The 13,968-nt window shown below is 43.5% G+C and overlaps 49 non-coding genes and 12 pseudogenes across 49 annotated transcripts; all 61 read left to right on the forward strand.

The window, feature by feature from the left end:
* Positions 1-62: 62 nt before the first annotated feature.
* On the forward strand, positions 63-181 carry LOC131710334 (5S ribosomal RNA). Its single transcript, XR_009312206.1, has one exon. It is a non-coding gene; the product is annotated as a 5S ribosomal RNA (ribosomal RNA).
* A 114-nt stretch (positions 182-295) lies between these two features.
* On the forward strand, positions 296-414 carry LOC131720551 (5S ribosomal RNA). Its single transcript, XR_009319448.1, has one exon. It is a non-coding gene; the product is annotated as a 5S ribosomal RNA (ribosomal RNA).
* Positions 415-514: 100 nt separating this feature from the next.
* LOC131709831 (5S ribosomal RNA) lies at positions 515-633 on the forward strand. Its single transcript, XR_009311695.1, has one exon. It is a non-coding gene; the product is annotated as a 5S ribosomal RNA (ribosomal RNA).
* A 100-nt stretch (positions 634-733) lies between these two features.
* Positions 734-852, forward strand: LOC131710335 (5S ribosomal RNA). Its single transcript, XR_009312207.1, has one exon. It is a non-coding gene; the product is annotated as a 5S ribosomal RNA (ribosomal RNA).
* Positions 853-966: 114 nt separating this feature from the next.
* LOC131712036 (5S ribosomal RNA) lies at positions 967-1,085 on the forward strand. Its single transcript, XR_009313925.1, has one exon. It is a non-coding gene; the product is annotated as a 5S ribosomal RNA (ribosomal RNA).
* A 114-nt stretch (positions 1,086-1,199) lies between these two features.
* Positions 1,200-1,318, forward strand: LOC131712037 (5S ribosomal RNA). The gene has a single exon (XR_009313926.1). It is a non-coding gene; the product is annotated as a 5S ribosomal RNA (ribosomal RNA).
* A 114-nt stretch (positions 1,319-1,432) lies between these two features.
* LOC131720552 (5S ribosomal RNA) lies at positions 1,433-1,551 on the forward strand. The gene has a single exon (XR_009319449.1). It is a non-coding gene; the product is annotated as a 5S ribosomal RNA (ribosomal RNA).
* Positions 1,552-1,665: 114 nt separating this feature from the next.
* On the forward strand, positions 1,666-1,784 carry LOC131711331 (5S ribosomal RNA). The gene has a single exon (XR_009313215.1). It is a non-coding gene; the product is annotated as a 5S ribosomal RNA (ribosomal RNA).
* A 100-nt stretch (positions 1,785-1,884) lies between these two features.
* On the forward strand, positions 1,885-2,003 carry LOC131709832 (5S ribosomal RNA). Its single transcript, XR_009311696.1, has one exon. It is a non-coding gene; the product is annotated as a 5S ribosomal RNA (ribosomal RNA).
* A 114-nt stretch (positions 2,004-2,117) lies between these two features.
* On the forward strand, positions 2,118-2,236 carry LOC131712038 (5S ribosomal RNA). The gene has a single exon (XR_009313927.1). It is a non-coding gene; the product is annotated as a 5S ribosomal RNA (ribosomal RNA).
* Positions 2,237-2,336: 100 nt separating this feature from the next.
* Positions 2,337-2,455, forward strand: LOC131713239 (5S ribosomal RNA; annotated as a pseudogene).
* A 114-nt stretch (positions 2,456-2,569) lies between these two features.
* LOC131720554 (5S ribosomal RNA) lies at positions 2,570-2,688 on the forward strand. Its single transcript, XR_009319451.1, has one exon. It is a non-coding gene; the product is annotated as a 5S ribosomal RNA (ribosomal RNA).
* A 100-nt stretch (positions 2,689-2,788) lies between these two features.
* LOC131709833 (5S ribosomal RNA) lies at positions 2,789-2,907 on the forward strand. Its single transcript, XR_009311697.1, has one exon. It is a non-coding gene; the product is annotated as a 5S ribosomal RNA (ribosomal RNA).
* Positions 2,908-3,007: 100 nt separating this feature from the next.
* LOC131713128 (5S ribosomal RNA) lies at positions 3,008-3,126 on the forward strand. The gene has a single exon (XR_009315015.1). It is a non-coding gene; the product is annotated as a 5S ribosomal RNA (ribosomal RNA).
* A 100-nt stretch (positions 3,127-3,226) lies between these two features.
* LOC131710790 (5S ribosomal RNA) lies at positions 3,227-3,345 on the forward strand. Its single transcript, XR_009312672.1, has one exon. It is a non-coding gene; the product is annotated as a 5S ribosomal RNA (ribosomal RNA).
* Positions 3,346-3,459: 114 nt separating this feature from the next.
* On the forward strand, positions 3,460-3,578 carry LOC131713912 (5S ribosomal RNA; annotated as a pseudogene).
* Positions 3,579-3,692: 114 nt separating this feature from the next.
* On the forward strand, positions 3,693-3,811 carry LOC131710179 (5S ribosomal RNA). The gene has a single exon (XR_009312048.1). It is a non-coding gene; the product is annotated as a 5S ribosomal RNA (ribosomal RNA).
* Positions 3,812-3,925: 114 nt separating this feature from the next.
* On the forward strand, positions 3,926-4,044 carry LOC131714045 (5S ribosomal RNA; annotated as a pseudogene).
* Positions 4,045-4,158: 114 nt separating this feature from the next.
* On the forward strand, positions 4,159-4,267 carry LOC131715847 (5S ribosomal RNA; annotated as a pseudogene).
* Positions 4,268-4,381: 114 nt separating this feature from the next.
* Positions 4,382-4,500, forward strand: LOC131712039 (5S ribosomal RNA). The gene has a single exon (XR_009313928.1). It is a non-coding gene; the product is annotated as a 5S ribosomal RNA (ribosomal RNA).
* Positions 4,501-4,600: 100 nt separating this feature from the next.
* LOC131710336 (5S ribosomal RNA) lies at positions 4,601-4,719 on the forward strand. The gene has a single exon (XR_009312208.1). It is a non-coding gene; the product is annotated as a 5S ribosomal RNA (ribosomal RNA).
* Positions 4,720-4,833: 114 nt separating this feature from the next.
* LOC131720555 (5S ribosomal RNA) lies at positions 4,834-4,952 on the forward strand. Its single transcript, XR_009319452.1, has one exon. It is a non-coding gene; the product is annotated as a 5S ribosomal RNA (ribosomal RNA).
* A 100-nt stretch (positions 4,953-5,052) lies between these two features.
* LOC131709834 (5S ribosomal RNA) lies at positions 5,053-5,171 on the forward strand. The gene has a single exon (XR_009311698.1). It is a non-coding gene; the product is annotated as a 5S ribosomal RNA (ribosomal RNA).
* A 114-nt stretch (positions 5,172-5,285) lies between these two features.
* On the forward strand, positions 5,286-5,404 carry LOC131720556 (5S ribosomal RNA). The gene has a single exon (XR_009319453.1). It is a non-coding gene; the product is annotated as a 5S ribosomal RNA (ribosomal RNA).
* Positions 5,405-5,504: 100 nt separating this feature from the next.
* LOC131720557 (5S ribosomal RNA) lies at positions 5,505-5,623 on the forward strand. The gene has a single exon (XR_009319454.1). It is a non-coding gene; the product is annotated as a 5S ribosomal RNA (ribosomal RNA).
* Positions 5,624-5,737: 114 nt separating this feature from the next.
* On the forward strand, positions 5,738-5,846 carry LOC131715848 (5S ribosomal RNA; annotated as a pseudogene).
* A 100-nt stretch (positions 5,847-5,946) lies between these two features.
* On the forward strand, positions 5,947-6,065 carry LOC131713417 (5S ribosomal RNA; annotated as a pseudogene).
* Positions 6,066-6,179: 114 nt separating this feature from the next.
* On the forward strand, positions 6,180-6,298 carry LOC131712041 (5S ribosomal RNA). The gene has a single exon (XR_009313930.1). It is a non-coding gene; the product is annotated as a 5S ribosomal RNA (ribosomal RNA).
* A 100-nt stretch (positions 6,299-6,398) lies between these two features.
* Positions 6,399-6,517, forward strand: LOC131709835 (5S ribosomal RNA). The gene has a single exon (XR_009311699.1). It is a non-coding gene; the product is annotated as a 5S ribosomal RNA (ribosomal RNA).
* Positions 6,518-6,628: 111 nt separating this feature from the next.
* On the forward strand, positions 6,629-6,747 carry LOC131720558 (5S ribosomal RNA). The gene has a single exon (XR_009319455.1). It is a non-coding gene; the product is annotated as a 5S ribosomal RNA (ribosomal RNA).
* A 100-nt stretch (positions 6,748-6,847) lies between these two features.
* On the forward strand, positions 6,848-6,961 carry LOC131715683 (5S ribosomal RNA; annotated as a pseudogene).
* A 113-nt stretch (positions 6,962-7,074) lies between these two features.
* On the forward strand, positions 7,075-7,193 carry LOC131712042 (5S ribosomal RNA). The gene has a single exon (XR_009313931.1). It is a non-coding gene; the product is annotated as a 5S ribosomal RNA (ribosomal RNA).
* A 100-nt stretch (positions 7,194-7,293) lies between these two features.
* On the forward strand, positions 7,294-7,412 carry LOC131713240 (5S ribosomal RNA; annotated as a pseudogene).
* Positions 7,413-7,526: 114 nt separating this feature from the next.
* LOC131712043 (5S ribosomal RNA) lies at positions 7,527-7,645 on the forward strand. Its single transcript, XR_009313932.1, has one exon. It is a non-coding gene; the product is annotated as a 5S ribosomal RNA (ribosomal RNA).
* A 100-nt stretch (positions 7,646-7,745) lies between these two features.
* LOC131713129 (5S ribosomal RNA) lies at positions 7,746-7,864 on the forward strand. The gene has a single exon (XR_009315016.1). It is a non-coding gene; the product is annotated as a 5S ribosomal RNA (ribosomal RNA).
* Positions 7,865-7,964: 100 nt separating this feature from the next.
* Positions 7,965-8,073, forward strand: LOC131715849 (5S ribosomal RNA; annotated as a pseudogene).
* Positions 8,074-8,173: 100 nt separating this feature from the next.
* LOC131710337 (5S ribosomal RNA) lies at positions 8,174-8,292 on the forward strand. The gene has a single exon (XR_009312209.1). It is a non-coding gene; the product is annotated as a 5S ribosomal RNA (ribosomal RNA).
* A 114-nt stretch (positions 8,293-8,406) lies between these two features.
* LOC131712044 (5S ribosomal RNA) lies at positions 8,407-8,525 on the forward strand. Its single transcript, XR_009313933.1, has one exon. It is a non-coding gene; the product is annotated as a 5S ribosomal RNA (ribosomal RNA).
* Positions 8,526-8,625: 100 nt separating this feature from the next.
* On the forward strand, positions 8,626-8,744 carry LOC131720560 (5S ribosomal RNA). The gene has a single exon (XR_009319457.1). It is a non-coding gene; the product is annotated as a 5S ribosomal RNA (ribosomal RNA).
* Positions 8,745-8,844: 100 nt separating this feature from the next.
* Positions 8,845-8,963, forward strand: LOC131720561 (5S ribosomal RNA). Its single transcript, XR_009319458.1, has one exon. It is a non-coding gene; the product is annotated as a 5S ribosomal RNA (ribosomal RNA).
* Positions 8,964-9,077: 114 nt separating this feature from the next.
* Positions 9,078-9,196, forward strand: LOC131712045 (5S ribosomal RNA). The gene has a single exon (XR_009313934.1). It is a non-coding gene; the product is annotated as a 5S ribosomal RNA (ribosomal RNA).
* Positions 9,197-9,296: 100 nt separating this feature from the next.
* LOC131709836 (5S ribosomal RNA) lies at positions 9,297-9,415 on the forward strand. Its single transcript, XR_009311700.1, has one exon. It is a non-coding gene; the product is annotated as a 5S ribosomal RNA (ribosomal RNA).
* A 111-nt stretch (positions 9,416-9,526) lies between these two features.
* LOC131720562 (5S ribosomal RNA) lies at positions 9,527-9,645 on the forward strand. Its single transcript, XR_009319459.1, has one exon. It is a non-coding gene; the product is annotated as a 5S ribosomal RNA (ribosomal RNA).
* A 100-nt stretch (positions 9,646-9,745) lies between these two features.
* On the forward strand, positions 9,746-9,864 carry LOC131720563 (5S ribosomal RNA). The gene has a single exon (XR_009319460.1). It is a non-coding gene; the product is annotated as a 5S ribosomal RNA (ribosomal RNA).
* A 100-nt stretch (positions 9,865-9,964) lies between these two features.
* Positions 9,965-10,083, forward strand: LOC131720564 (5S ribosomal RNA). The gene has a single exon (XR_009319461.1). It is a non-coding gene; the product is annotated as a 5S ribosomal RNA (ribosomal RNA).
* A 114-nt stretch (positions 10,084-10,197) lies between these two features.
* On the forward strand, positions 10,198-10,316 carry LOC131712046 (5S ribosomal RNA). Its single transcript, XR_009313935.1, has one exon. It is a non-coding gene; the product is annotated as a 5S ribosomal RNA (ribosomal RNA).
* A 100-nt stretch (positions 10,317-10,416) lies between these two features.
* Positions 10,417-10,535, forward strand: LOC131709837 (5S ribosomal RNA). The gene has a single exon (XR_009311701.1). It is a non-coding gene; the product is annotated as a 5S ribosomal RNA (ribosomal RNA).
* Positions 10,536-10,649: 114 nt separating this feature from the next.
* On the forward strand, positions 10,650-10,768 carry LOC131712047 (5S ribosomal RNA). The gene has a single exon (XR_009313936.1). It is a non-coding gene; the product is annotated as a 5S ribosomal RNA (ribosomal RNA).
* A 100-nt stretch (positions 10,769-10,868) lies between these two features.
* On the forward strand, positions 10,869-10,987 carry LOC131713913 (5S ribosomal RNA; annotated as a pseudogene).
* Positions 10,988-11,101: 114 nt separating this feature from the next.
* On the forward strand, positions 11,102-11,220 carry LOC131710180 (5S ribosomal RNA). Its single transcript, XR_009312049.1, has one exon. It is a non-coding gene; the product is annotated as a 5S ribosomal RNA (ribosomal RNA).
* A 113-nt stretch (positions 11,221-11,333) lies between these two features.
* Positions 11,334-11,452, forward strand: LOC131713709 (5S ribosomal RNA; annotated as a pseudogene).
* A 115-nt stretch (positions 11,453-11,567) lies between these two features.
* Positions 11,568-11,686, forward strand: LOC131711261 (5S ribosomal RNA). The gene has a single exon (XR_009313144.1). It is a non-coding gene; the product is annotated as a 5S ribosomal RNA (ribosomal RNA).
* A 98-nt stretch (positions 11,687-11,784) lies between these two features.
* LOC131712737 (5S ribosomal RNA) lies at positions 11,785-11,903 on the forward strand. The gene has a single exon (XR_009314626.1). It is a non-coding gene; the product is annotated as a 5S ribosomal RNA (ribosomal RNA).
* Positions 11,904-12,003: 100 nt separating this feature from the next.
* Positions 12,004-12,122, forward strand: LOC131711060 (5S ribosomal RNA). Its single transcript, XR_009312942.1, has one exon. It is a non-coding gene; the product is annotated as a 5S ribosomal RNA (ribosomal RNA).
* Positions 12,123-12,219: 97 nt separating this feature from the next.
* LOC131712086 (5S ribosomal RNA) lies at positions 12,220-12,338 on the forward strand. The gene has a single exon (XR_009313975.1). It is a non-coding gene; the product is annotated as a 5S ribosomal RNA (ribosomal RNA).
* Positions 12,339-12,660: 322 nt separating this feature from the next.
* On the forward strand, positions 12,661-12,779 carry LOC131713744 (5S ribosomal RNA; annotated as a pseudogene).
* Positions 12,780-12,879: 100 nt separating this feature from the next.
* LOC131709838 (5S ribosomal RNA) lies at positions 12,880-12,998 on the forward strand. Its single transcript, XR_009311702.1, has one exon. It is a non-coding gene; the product is annotated as a 5S ribosomal RNA (ribosomal RNA).
* A 111-nt stretch (positions 12,999-13,109) lies between these two features.
* LOC131720565 (5S ribosomal RNA) lies at positions 13,110-13,228 on the forward strand. Its single transcript, XR_009319462.1, has one exon. It is a non-coding gene; the product is annotated as a 5S ribosomal RNA (ribosomal RNA).
* Positions 13,229-13,329: 101 nt separating this feature from the next.
* On the forward strand, positions 13,330-13,448 carry LOC131720566 (5S ribosomal RNA). Its single transcript, XR_009319463.1, has one exon. It is a non-coding gene; the product is annotated as a 5S ribosomal RNA (ribosomal RNA).
* Positions 13,449-13,561: 113 nt separating this feature from the next.
* Positions 13,562-13,680, forward strand: LOC131712048 (5S ribosomal RNA). Its single transcript, XR_009313937.1, has one exon. It is a non-coding gene; the product is annotated as a 5S ribosomal RNA (ribosomal RNA).
* Positions 13,681-13,780: 100 nt separating this feature from the next.
* On the forward strand, positions 13,781-13,899 carry LOC131720567 (5S ribosomal RNA). Its single transcript, XR_009319464.1, has one exon. It is a non-coding gene; the product is annotated as a 5S ribosomal RNA (ribosomal RNA).
* The last annotated feature ends 69 nt before the right edge of the window (positions 13,900-13,968 follow it).

The following is a 13,968-nucleotide window of genomic DNA, read 5'->3' on the forward strand; positions in this document are numbered from 1 at the left end:
AATTTTGGAGGAATCACCCCCAGCTCACTAAACATAAAAGTCATGAAAGCAGAAATGCAATCGCCTGCGGCCACACCACCTTGAATTAGCCTGATCTCGTCTGATCTCAGAAGCTAAGCAATGTTGGGCTTGGTTAGTACTTGGATGGGAGACCACCTGGGAATATCAAGTGCTGCAGGCATTACATTTTTGTAATTACATTTTACAATTGAAATGTGTGGAGGACAAAAGGAAATTTTGGAGGAATCACCCCCAGCTCACTAAACATAAATGTCATGAAAGCAGAACTGCAATCGCCTGCGGCCACACCACCTTGAATAAGCCTGATCTCGTCTGATCTCAGAAGCTAAGCAATGTTGGGCTTGGTTAGTACTTGGATGGGAGACCACCTGGGAATATCAAGTGCTGCAGGCATTCCATTTTACAATTGAAATGTGTGGAGGACAAAAGGAAATTTTGGAGGAATCACCCCCAGCTCACTAAACATAAAAGTCATGAAAGCAGAAATGCAATCGCCTGCGGCCACACCACCTTGAATAAGCCTGATCTCGTCTGATCTCAGAACCTAAGCAATGTTGGGCTTGGTTAGTACTTGGATGGGAGACCACCTGGGAATATCAAGTGCTGCAGGCATTACATTTTACAATTGAAATGTGTGGAGGACAAAAGGAAATTTTTGAGGAATCACCCCCAGCTCACTAAACATAAAAGTCATGAAAGCAGAAATGCAATCGCCTGCGGCCACACCACCTTGAATTAGCCTGATCTCGTCTGATCTCAGAAGCTAAGCAATGTTGGGCTTGGTTAGTACTTGGATGGGAGACCACCTGGGAATATCAAGTGCTGCAGGCATTACATTTTTGTAATTGCATTTTACAATTGAAATGTGTGGAGGACAAAAGGAAATTTTGGAGGAATCACCCCCAGCTCACTAAACATAAAAGTCATGAAAGCAGAAATGCAATCATCTGCGGCCACACCACCTTGAATAAGCCTGATCTCGTCTGATCTCAGAAGCTAAGCAATGTTGGGCTTGGTTAGTACTTGGATGGGAGACCACCTGGGAATATCAAGTGCTGCAGGCATTACATTTTTGTAATTGCATTTTACAATTGAAATGTGTGGAGGACAAAAGGAAATTTTGGAGGAATCACCCCCAGCTCACTAAACATAAAAGTCATGAAAGCAGAAATGCAATCATCTGCGGCCACACCACCTTGAATAAGCCTGATCTCGTCTGATCTCAGAAGCTAAGCAATGTTGGGCTTGGTTAGTACTTGGATGGGAGACCACCTGGGAATATCAAGTGCTGCAGGCATTACATTTTTGTAATTGCATTTTACAATTGAAATGTGTGGAGAACAAAAGGAAATTTTGGAGGAATCACCCCCAGCTCACTAAACATAAAAGTCATGAAAGCAGAACAGCAATCGCCTGCGGCCACACCACCTTGAATAAGCCTGATCTCGTCTGATCTCAGAAGCTAAGCAATGTTGGGCTTGGTTAGTACTTGGATGGGAGACCACCTGGGAATATCAAGTGCTGCAGGCATTACATTTTTGTAATTACATTTTACAATTGAAATGTGTGGAGGACAAAAGGAAATTTTGGAGGAATCACCCCCAGCTCACTAAACATAAAAGTCATGAAAGCAGAAATGCAATCATCTGCGGCCACACCACCTTGAATAAGCCTGATCTCGTCTGATCTCAGAAGCTAAGCAATGTTGGGCTTGGGTAGTACTTGGATGGGAGACCACCTGGGAATATCAAGTGCTGCAGGCATTCCATTTTACAATTGAAATGTGTGGAGGACAAAAGGAAATTTTGGAGGAATCACCCCCAGCTCACTAAACATAAAAGTCATGAAAGCAGAAATGCAATCGCCTGCGGCCACACCACCTTGAATAAGCCTGATCTCGTCTGATCTCAGAACCTAAGCAATGTTGGGCTTGGTTAGTACTTGGATGGGAGACCACCTGGGAATATCAAGTGCTGCAGGCATTACATTTTTGTAATTACATTTTACAATTGAAATGTGTGGAGGACAAAAGGAAATTTTATAGGAATCACCCCCAGCTCACTAAACATAAAAGTCATGAAAGCAGAAATGCAATCATCTGCGGCCACACCACCTTGAATAAGCCTGATCTCGTCTGATCTCAGAAGCTAAGCAATGTTGGGCTTGGTTAGTACTTGGATGGGAGACCACCTGGGAATATCAAGTGCTGCAGGCATTCCATTTTACAATTGAAATGTGTGGAGGACAAAAGGAAATTTTGGAGGAATCACCCCCAGCTCACTAAACATAAAAGTCATGAAAGCAGAAATGCAATCATCTGCGGCCACACCACCTTGAATAAGCCTGATCTCGTCTGATCTCAGAACCTAAGCAATGTTGGGCTTGGTTAGTACTTGGATGGGATACCACCTGGGAATATCAAGTGCTGCAGGCATTACATTTTTGTAATTACATTTTACAATTGAAATGTGTGGAGGACAAAAGGAAATTTTATAGGAATCACCCCCAGCTCACTAAACATAAAAGTCATGAAAGCAGAACAGCAATCGCCTGCGGCCACACCACCTTGAATAAGCCTGATCTCGTCTGATCTCAGAAGCTAAGCAATGTTGGGCTTGGTTAGTACTTGGATGGGAGACCACCTGGGAATATCAAGTGCTGCAGGCATTACATTTTACAATTGAAATGTGTGGAGGACAAAAGGAAATTTTGGAGGAATCACCCCCAGCTCACTAAACATTAAAGTCATGAAAGCAGAAATGCAATCGCCTGCGGCCACACCACCTTGAATAAGCCTGATCTCGTCTGATCTCAGAACCTAAGCAATGTTGGGCTTGGTTAGTACTTGGATGGGAGACCACCTGGGAATATCAAGTGCTGCAGGCATTACATTTTACAATTGAAATGTGTGGAGGACAAAAGGAAATTTTGGAGGAATCACCCCCAGCTCACTAAACATAAAAGTCATGAAAGCAGAAATGCAATCGCCTGCGGCCACACCACCTTGAATAAGCCTGATCTCATATGATCTAAGAAGCTAAGCAATGTTGGGCTTGGTTAGTACTTGGATGGGAGACCACCTGGGAATATCAAGTGCTGCAGGCATTACATTTTACAATTGAAATGTGTGGAGGACAAAAGGAAATTTTGGAGGAATCACCCCCAGCTCACTAAACATAAAAGTCATGAAAGCAGAAATGCAATCGCCTGCGGCCACACCACCTTGACTAAGCCTGATCTCGTCTGATCTCAGAAGCTAAGCAATGTTGGGCTTGGTTAGTACTTGGATGGGAGACCACTTGGGAATATCAAGTGCTGCAGGCATTACATTTTTGTAATTACATTTTACAATTGAAATGTGAGGAGGACAAAAGGAAATTTTGGAGGAATCACCCCCAGCTCACTAAACATAAAAGTCATGAAAGCAGAAATGCAATCGCCTGCGGCCACACCACCTTGAATAAGCCTGATCTCGTCTGATCTCAGAAGCTAAGCAATGTTGGTCTTATTTTGTACTTGGATGGGAGACCACCTGGGAATATCAAGTGCTGCAGGCATTACATTTTTGTAATTACATTTTACAATTGAAATGTGTGGAGGACAAAAGGAAATTTTGGAGGAATCACCCCCAGCTCACTAAACATAAAAGTCATGAAAGCAGAACTGCAATCGCCTGCGGTCACACCACCTTGAATAAGCCTGATCTCGTCTGATCTCAGAAGCTAAGCAATGTTGGGCTTGGTTAGTACTTGGATGGGCGACCACCTGGGAATATCAAGTGCTGCAGGCATTATATTTTTGTAATTACATTTTACAATTGAAATGTGAGGAGGACAAAAGGAAATTTTGGAGGAATCACCCCCAGCTCACTAAACATAAAAGTCATGAAAGCAGAAATGCAATCGCCTGCGGCCACACCACCTTGAATAAGCCTGATCTCGTCTGATCTCAGAAGCTAAGCAATGTTGGTCTTATTTAGTATTTGGATGGGAGACCACCTGGGAATATCAAGTGCTGCAGGCATTACATTTTTGTAATTACATTTTACAATTGAAATGTGTGGAGGACAAAAGGAAATTTTGGAGGAATCACCCCCAGCTCACTAAACATAAATGTCATGAAAGCAGAACTGCAATCGCCTGCGGCCACACCACCTTGAATAAGTCTGATCTCAGAAGCTAAGCAATGTTGGGCTTGGTTAGTACTTGGATGGGAGACCACCTGGGAATATCAAGTGCTGCAGGCATTACATTTTTGTAATTACATTTTACAATTGAAATGTGTGGAGGACAAAAGGAAATTTTGGAGGAATCACCCCCAGCTCACTAAACATAAAAGTCATGAAAGCAGAAAGGCAATCATCTGCGGCCACACCACCTTGAATAAGCCTGATCTCGTCTGATCTCAGAAGCTAAGCAATGTTGGGCTTGGTTAGTACTTGGATGGGAGACCACCTGGGAATATCAAGTGCTGCAGGCATTACATTTTACAATTGAAATGTGTGGAGGACAAAAGGAAATTTTGGAGGAATCACCCCCAGCTCACTAAACATAAAAGTCATGAAAGCAGAAATGCAATCGCCTGCGGCCACACCACCTTGAATTAGCCTGATCTCGTCTGATCTCAGAAGCTAAGCAATGTTGGGCTTGGTTAGTACTTGGATGGGAGACCACCTGGGAATATCAAGTGCTGCAGGCATTACATTTTTGTAATTACATTTTACAATTGAAATGTGTGGAGGACAAAAGGAAATTTTGGAGGAATCACCCCCAGCTCACTAAACATAAATGTCATGAAAGCAGAACTGCAATCGCCTGCGGCCACACCACCTTGAATAAGCCTGATCTCGTCTGATCTCAGAAGCTAAGCAATGTTGGGCTTGGTTAGTACTTGGATGGGAGACCACCTGGGAATATCAAGTGCTGCAGGCATTCCATTTTACAATTGAAATGTGTGGAGGACAAAAGGAAATTTTGGAGGAATCACCCCCAGCTCACTAAACATAAAAGTCATGAAAGCAGAAATGCAATCGCCTGCGGCCACACCACCTTGAATAAGCCTGATCTCGTCTGATCTCAGAACCTAAGCAATGTTGGGCTTGGTTAGTACTTGGATGGGAGACCACCTGGGAATATCAAGTGCTGCAGGCATTACATTTTAGTAATTACATTTTACAATTGAAATGTGTGGAGGACAAAAGGAAATTTTGGAGGAATCACCCCCAGCTCACTAAACATAAAAGTCATGAAAGCAGAACAGCAATCGCCTGCGGCCACACCACCTTGAATAAGCCTGATCTCGTCTGATCTCAGAAGCTAAGCAATGTTGGGCTTGGTTAGTACTTGGATGGGAGACCACCTGGGAATATCAAGTGCTGCAGGCATTCCATTTTACAATTGAAATGTGTGGAGGACAAAAGGAAATTTTGGAGGAATCACCCCCAGCTCACTAAACATAAAAGTCATGAAAGCAGAAATGCAATCGCCTGCGGCCACACCACCTTGAATAAGCCTGATCTCGTCTGATCTCAGAAGCTAAGCAATGTTGGGCTTGGTTAGTACTTGGATGGGAGACCACCTGGGAATATCAAGTGCTGCAGGCATTACATTTTTGTAATTACATTTTACAATTGAAATGTGTGGAGGACAAAAGGAAATTTTGGAGGAATCACCCCCAGCTCACTAAACATAAATGTCATGAAAGCAGAACTGCAATCGCCTGCGGCCACACCACCTTGAATAAGTCTGATCTCAGAAGCTAAGCAATGTTGGGCTTGGTTAGTACTTGGATGGGAGACCACCTGGGAATATCAAGTGCTGCAGGCATTACATTTTACAATTGAAATGTGTGGAGGACAAAAGGAAATTTTGGAGGAATCACCCCCAGCTCACTAAACATAAAAGTCATGAAAGCAGAAATGCAATCGCCTGCGGCCACACCACCTTGAATTAGCCTGATCTCGTCTGATCTCAGAAGCTAAGCAATGTTGGGCTTGGTTAGTACTTGGATGGGAGACCACCTGGGAATATCAAGTGCTGTTGGCATTACATTTTTGTAATTGCATTTTACAATTGAAATGTGTGGAGGACAAAAGGAAATTTTGGAGGAATCACCCCCAGCTCACTAAACATAAAAGTCATGAAAGCAGAAATGCAATCATCTGCGGCCACACCACCTTGAATAAGCCTGATCTCGTCTGATCTCAGAAGCTAAGCAATGTTGGGCTTGGTTAGTACTTGGATGGGAGACCACCTGGGAATATCAAGTGCTGCAGGCATTCCATTTTACAATTGAAATGTGTGGAGGACAAAAGGAAATTTTGGAGGAATCACCCCCAGCTCACTAAACATAAAAGTCATGAAAGCAGAAATGCAATCGCCTGCGGCCACACCACCTTGAATAAGCCTGATCTCGTCTGATCTCAGAACCTAAGCAATGTTGGGCTTGGTTAGTACTTGGATGGGAGACCACCTGGGAATATCAAGTGCTGCAGGCATATTTTTGTAATTACATTTTACAATTGAAATGTGTGGAGGACAAAAGGAAATTTTGGAGGAATCACCCCCAGCTCACTAAACATAAAAGTCATGAAAGCAGAACAGCAATCGCCTGCGGCCACACCACCTTGAATAAGCCTGATCTCGTCTGATCTCAGAAGCTAAGCAATGTTGGGCTTGGTTAGTACTTGGATGGGAGACCACCTGGGAATATCAAGTGCTGCAGGCATTACATTTTACAATTGAAATGTGTGGAGGACAAAAGGAAATTTTGGAGGAATCACCCCCAGCTCACTAAACATAAAAGTCATGAAAGCAGAAATGCAATCGCCTGCGGCCACACCACCTTGAATAGATCTCGTCTGATCTCAGAAGCTAAGCAATGTTGGGCTTGGTTAGTACTTGGATGGGAGACCACCTGGGAATATCAAGTGCTGCAGGCATTACATTTTTGTAATTACATTTTACAATTGAAATGTGTGGAGGACAAAAGGAAATTTTATAGGAATCACCCCCAGCTCACTAAACATAAAAGTCATGAAAGCAGAAAGCAATCATCTGCGGCCACACCACCTTGAATAAGCCTGATCTCGTCTGATCTCAGAAGCTAAGCAATGTTGGGCTTGGTTAGTACTTGGATGGGAGACCACCTGGGAATATCAAGTGCTGCAGGCATTCCATTTTACAATTGAAATGTGTGGAGGACAAAAGGAAATTTTGGAGGAATCACCCCCAGCTCACTAAACATAAAAGTCATGAAAGCAGAAATGCAATCATCTGCGGCCACACCACCTTGAATAAGCCTGATCTCGTCTGATCTCAGAACCTAAGCAATGTTGGGCTTGGTTAGTACTTGGATGGGATACCACCTGGGAATATCAAGTGCTGCAGGCATTACATTTTTGTAATTACATTTTACAATTGAAATGTGTGGAGGACAAAAGGAAATTTTATAGGAATCACCCCCAGCTCACTAAACATAAAAGTCATGAAAGCAGAAATGCAATCATCTGCGGCCACACCACCTTGAATAAGCCTGATCTCGTCTGATCTCAGAAGCTAAGCAATGTTGGGCTTGGTTAGTACTTGGATGGGAGACCACCTGGGAATATCAAGTGCTGCAGGCATTACATTTTACAATTGAAATGTGTGGAGAACAAAAGGAAATTTTGGAGGAATCACCCCCAGCTCACTAAACATAAAAGTCATGAAAGCAGAAATGCAATCGCCTGCGGCCACACCACCTTGAATAAGCCTGATCTCATATGATCTAAGAAGCTAAGCAATGTTGGGCTTGGTTAGTACTTGGATGGGAGACCACCTGGGAATATCAAGTGCTGCAGGCATTACATTTTACAATTGAAATGTGTGGAGGACAAAAGGAAATTTTGGAGGAATCACCCCCAGCTCACTAAACATAAATGTCATGAAAGCAGAACTGCAATCGCCTGCGGCCACACCACCTTGAATAAGTCTGATCTCAGAAGCTAAGCAATGTTGGGCTTGGTTAGTACTTGGATGGGAGACCACCTGGGAATATCAAGTGCTGCAGGCATTACATTTTACAATTGAAATGTGTGGAGGACAAAAGGAAATTTTGGAGGAATCACCCCCCGCTCACTAAACATAAAAGTCATGAAAGCAGAAATGCAATCGCCTGCGGCCACACCACCTTGAATTAGCCTGATCTCGTCTGATCTCAGAAGCTAAGCAATGTTGGGCTTGGTTAGTACTTGGATGGGAGACCACCTGGGAATATCAAGTGCTGCAGGCATTAAATTTTTGTAATTACATTTTACAATTGAAATGTGTGGAGGACAAAAGGAAATTTTGGAGGAATCACCCCCAGCTCACTAAACATAAAAGTCATGAAAGCAGAAATGCAATCATCTGCGGCCACACCACCTTGAATAAGCCTGATCTCGTCTGATCTCAGAAGCTAAGCAATGTTGGGCTTGGTTAGTACTTGGATGGGAGACCACCTGGGAATATCAAGTGCTGCAGGCATTATATTTTACAATTGAAATGTGTGGAGGACAAAAGGAAATTTTGGAGGAATCACCCCCAGCTCACTAAACATAAAAGTCATGAAAGCAGAAATGCAATCGCCTGCGGCCACACCACCTTGAATAAGCCTGATCTCGTCTGATCTCAGAAGCTAAGCAATGTTGGGCTTGGTTAGTACTTGGATGGGAGACCACCTGGGAATATCAAGTGCTGCAGGCATTACATTTTATAATTGAAATGTGTGGAGAACAAAAGGAAATTTTGGAGGAATCACCCCCAGCTCACTAAACATAAAAGTCATGAAAGCAGAACAGCAATCGCCTGCGGCCACACCACCTTGAATAAGCCTGATCTCGTCTGATCTCAGAAGCTAAGCAATGTTGGGCTTGGTTAGTACTTGGATGGGAGACCACCTGGGAATATCAAGTGCTGCAGGCATTACATTTTTGTAATTACATTTTACAATTGAAATGTGTGGAGGACAAAAGGAAATTTTGGAGGAATCACCCCCAGCTCACTAAACATAAAAGTCATGAAAGCAGAAATGCAATCATCTGCGGCCACACCACCTTGAATAAGCCTGATCTCGTCTGATCTCAGAAGCTAAGCAATGTTGGGCTTGGTTAGTACTTGGATGGGAGACCACCTGGGAATATCAAGTGCTGCAGGCATTCCATTTTACAATTGAAATGTGTGGAGGACAAAAGGAAATTTTGGAGGAATCACCCCCAGCTCACTAAACATAAAAGTCATGAAAGCAGAAATGCAATCGCCTGCGGCCACACCACCTTGAATAAGCCTGATCTCGTCTGATCTCAGAACCTAAGCAATGTTGGGCTTGGTTAGTACTTGGATGGGAGACCACCTGGGAATATCAAGTGCTGCAGGCATATTTTTGTAATTACATTTTACAATTGAAATGTGTGGAGGACAAAAGGAAATTTTGGAGGAATCACCCCCAGCTCACTAAACATAAAAGTCATGAAAGCAGAACAGCAATCGCCTGCGGCCACACCACCTTGAATAAGCCTGATCTCGTCTGATCTCAGAAGCTAAGCAATGTTGGGCTTGGTTAGTACTTGGATGGGAGACCACCTGGGAATATCAAGTGCTGCAGGCATTACATTTTACAATTGAAATGTGTGGAGGACAAAAGGAAATTTTGGAGGAATCACCCCCAGCTCACTAAACATAAAAGTCATGAAAGCAGAAATGCAATCGCCTGCGGCCACACCACCTTGAATAAGCCTGATCTCGTCTGATCTCAGAAGCTAAGCAATGTTGGGCTTGGTTAGTACTTGGATGGGAGACCACCTGGGAATATCAAGTGCTGCAGGCATTACATTTTATAATTGAAATGTGTGGAGAACAAAAGGAAATTTTGGAGGAATCACCCCCAGCTCACTAAACATAAAAGTCATGAAAGCAGAACAGCAATCGCCTGCGGCCACACCACCTTGAATAAGCCTGATCTCGTCTGATCTCAGAAGCTAAGCAATGTTGGGCTTGGTTAGTACTTGGATGGGAGACCACCTGGGAATATCAAGTGCTGCAGGCATTACATTTTTGTAATTACATTTTACAATTGAAATGTGTGGAGGACAAAAGGAAATTTTGGAGGAATCACCCCCAGCTCACTAAACATAAAAGTCATGAAAGCAGAAATGCAATCATCTGCGGCCACACCACCTTGAATAAGCCTGATCTCGTCTGATCTCAGAAGCTAAGCAATGTTGGGCTTGGTTAGTACTTGGATGGGAGACCACCTGGGAATATCAAGTGCTGCAGGCATTCCATTTTACAATTGAAATGTGTGGAGGACAAAAGGAAATTTTGGAGGAATCACCCCCAGCTCACTAAACATAAAAGTCATGAAAGCAGAAATGCAATCGCCTGCGGCCACACCACCTTGAATAAGCCTGATCTCGTCTGATCTCAGAACCTAAGCAATGTTGGGCTTGGTTAGTACTTGGATGGGAGACCACCTGGGAATATCAAGTGCTGCAGGCATTACATTTTTGTAATTACATTTTACAATTGAAATGTGTGGAGGACAAAAGGAAATTTTATAGGAATCACCCCCAGCTCACTAAACATAAAAGTCATGAAAGCAGAAATGCAATCATCTGCGGCCACACCACCTTGAATAAGCCTGATCTCGTCTGATCTCAGAAGCTAAGCAATGTTGGGCTTGGTTAGTACTTGGATGGGAGACCACCTGGGAATATCAAGTGCTGCAGGCATTCCATTTTACAATTGAAATGTGTGGAGGACAAAAGGAAATTTTGGAGGAATCACCCCCAGCTCACTAAACATAAAAGTCATGAAAGCAGAAATGCAATCGCCTGCGGCCACACCACCTTGAATAAGCCTGATCTCGTCTGATCTCAGAAGCTAAGCAATGTTGGTCTTATTTTGTACTTGGATGGGAGACCACCTGGGAATATCAAGTGCTGCAGGCATTACATTTTTGTAATTACATTTTACAATTGAAATGTGTGGAGGACAAAAGGAAATTTTGGAGGAATCACCCCCAGCTCACTAAACATAAAAGTCATGAAAGCAGAACTGCAATCGCCTGCGGTCACACCACCTTGAATAAGCCTGATCTCGTCTGATCTCAGAAGCTAAGCAATGTTGGGCTTGGTTAGTACTTGGATGGGCGACCACCTGGGAATATCAAGTGCTGCAGGCATTATATTTTTGTAATTACATTTTACAATTGAAATGTGTGGAGGACAAAAGGAAATTTTGGAGGAATCACCCCCAGCTCACTAAACATAAAAGTCATGAAAGGGAAATGCAATCGCCTGCGGCCACACCACCTTGAATAAGCCTGATCTCGTCTGATCTCAGATGGTAAGCAATGTTGGGCTTGGTTAGTACTTGGATGGGAGACCACGTGGGAATATCAAGTGCTGCAGACATTACATTCTTTCTAATTACATTTTACAATTGAAATGTGTGGAGGACAAAAGGAAATTTTGGAGGAATCACCCCCAGCTCACTAAACATAAAAGTCATGAAAGCAGAACTGCAATCGCCTGCGGCCACACCACCTTGAATAAGTCTGATCTCGTCTGATCTCAGAAGCTAAGCAATGTTGGGCTTGGTTAGTACTTGGATGGGAGACCACCTGGGAATATCAAGTGCTGCAGGCATTACATTTTACAATTGAAATGTGTGGAGGACAAAAGGAAATTTTGGAGGAATCACCCCAGATCACTAAACATAAAAGTCATGAAGCAGAAATACAATCAACTGCGGCCACACCACCTTGAATAAGCCTGATCTCGTCTGATCTCAGAAGCTAAGCAATGTTGGGCTTGGTTAGTACTTGGATGGGAGACCACCTGGGAATATCAAGTGCTGCAGGCATTACATTTTACAATTGAAATGTGTGGAGGACAAATGGAAATTTTGGAGGAATCACCCCCAGCTCACTAAACATAAAAGTCATGAAAGCAGAAATGCAATCGCCTGCGGCCACACCACCTTGAATGAGCCTGATCTCGTCTGATCTCAGAAGCTAAGCAATGTTGGGCTTGGTTAGTCCTTGGATGGGAGACCACCTGGGAATATCAAGTGCCGCAGGCATTACATTTTACAATTGAAATGTGTGGACAAAAGGAAATTTTGGAGGAATCACCCCCAGCTCACTAAACATAAAAGTCATGAAAGCAGAAATGCAATCGCCTGCAGCCACACCACCTTGAATAAGCCTGATCTCGTCTGATCTCAGAAGCTAAGCAATATTGGGCTTGGTTAGTACTTGGATGGGAGACCACCTGGGAATATCAAGTGCTGCAGGCATTACATTTTTGTAATTACATTTTACAATTGAAATGTGTGGAGGACAAAAGGAAATTTTGGAGGAATCACCCCCAACTCACTGAACATAAAAGTCATGAAAGCAGGAATGCAATCGCCGGCGGCCACACCACCTTCAATAAGCCTGATCCCGTCTGATCTCAGAAGCTAAGCAATGTTGGGCTTGGATGGGAGACCACCTGGGAATATCAAGTGCTGCAGGTATTACATTTTACAATTGAAATGTGTGGAGGACAAAAGGAAATTTTGGAGGAATCACCCCCAGCTCACTAAACATAAAAGTCATGAAAGCAGAAATGCAATCATCTGCGGCCACACCACCTTGAATAAGCCTAATCTCGTCTGATCTCAGAAGCTAAGCAATGTTGGGCTTGGTTAGTACTTGGATGGGAGACCACCTGGGAATATCAAGTGCTGCAGGCATTCCATTTTACAATTGAAATGTGTGGAGGACAAAAGGAAATTTTGGAGGAATCACCCCCAGCTCACTAAACATAAAAGTCATGAAAGCAGAAATGCAATCGCCTGCGGCCACACCACCTTGAATAAGCCTGATCTCGTCTGATCTCAGAACCTAAGCAATGTTGGGCTTGGTTAGTACTTGGATGGGAGACCACCTGGGAATATCAAGTGCTGCAGGCATATTTTTGTAATTACATTTTACAATTGAAATGTGTGGAGGACAAAAGGAAATTTTGGAGGAATCACCCCCAGCTCACTAAACATAAAAGTCATGAAAGCAGAACAGCAATCGCCTGCGGCCACACCACCTTGAATAAGCCTGATCTCGTCTGATCTCAGAAGCTAAGCAATGTTGGGCTTGGTTAGTACTTGGATGGGAGACCACCTGGGAATATCAAGTGCTGCAGGCATTACATTTTACAATTGAAATGTGTGGAGGACAAAAGGAAATTTTGGAGGAATCCACCCCCAGCTCACTAAACATAAAAGTCATGAAAGCAGAAATGCAATCGCCTGCGGCCACACCACCTTGAATAAGCCTGATCTCGTCTGATCTCAGAAGCTAAGCAATGTTGGGCTTGGTTAGTACTTGGATGGGAGACCACCTGGGAATATCAAGTGCTGCAGGCATTACATTTTTGTAATTACATTTTACAATTGAAATGTTGGAGGACAAAAGGAAATTTTGGAGGAATCACCCCCAGCTCACTAAACATAAAAGTCATGAAAGCAGAAATGCAATCATCTGCGGCCACACCACCTTGAATAAGCCTGATCTCGTCTGATCTCAGAAGCTAAGCAATGTTGGGCTTGGTTAGTACTTGGATGGGAGACCACCTGGGAATATCAAGTGCTGCAGGCATTCCATTTTACAATTGAAATGTGTGGAGGACAAAAGGAAATTTTGGAGGAATCACCCCCAGCTCACTAAACATAAAAGTCATGAAAGCAGAAATGCAATCGCCTGCGGCCACACCACCTTGAATAAGCCTGATCTCGTCTGATCTCAGAAGCTAAGCAATGTTGGGCTTGGTTAGTACTTGGATGGGAGACCACCTGGGAATATCAAGTGCTGCAGGCATTACATTTTTGTAATTACATTTTACAATTGAAATGTGTGGAGGACAAAAGGAAATTTTATAGGAATCAC

This window comes from Acipenser ruthenus, chromosome 44, assembly GCF_902713425.1.
Source record: "Acipenser ruthenus chromosome 44, fAciRut3.2 maternal haplotype, whole genome shotgun sequence".
NCBI lineage: Eukaryota > Metazoa > Chordata > Actinopteri > Acipenseriformes > Acipenseridae > Acipenser > Acipenser ruthenus.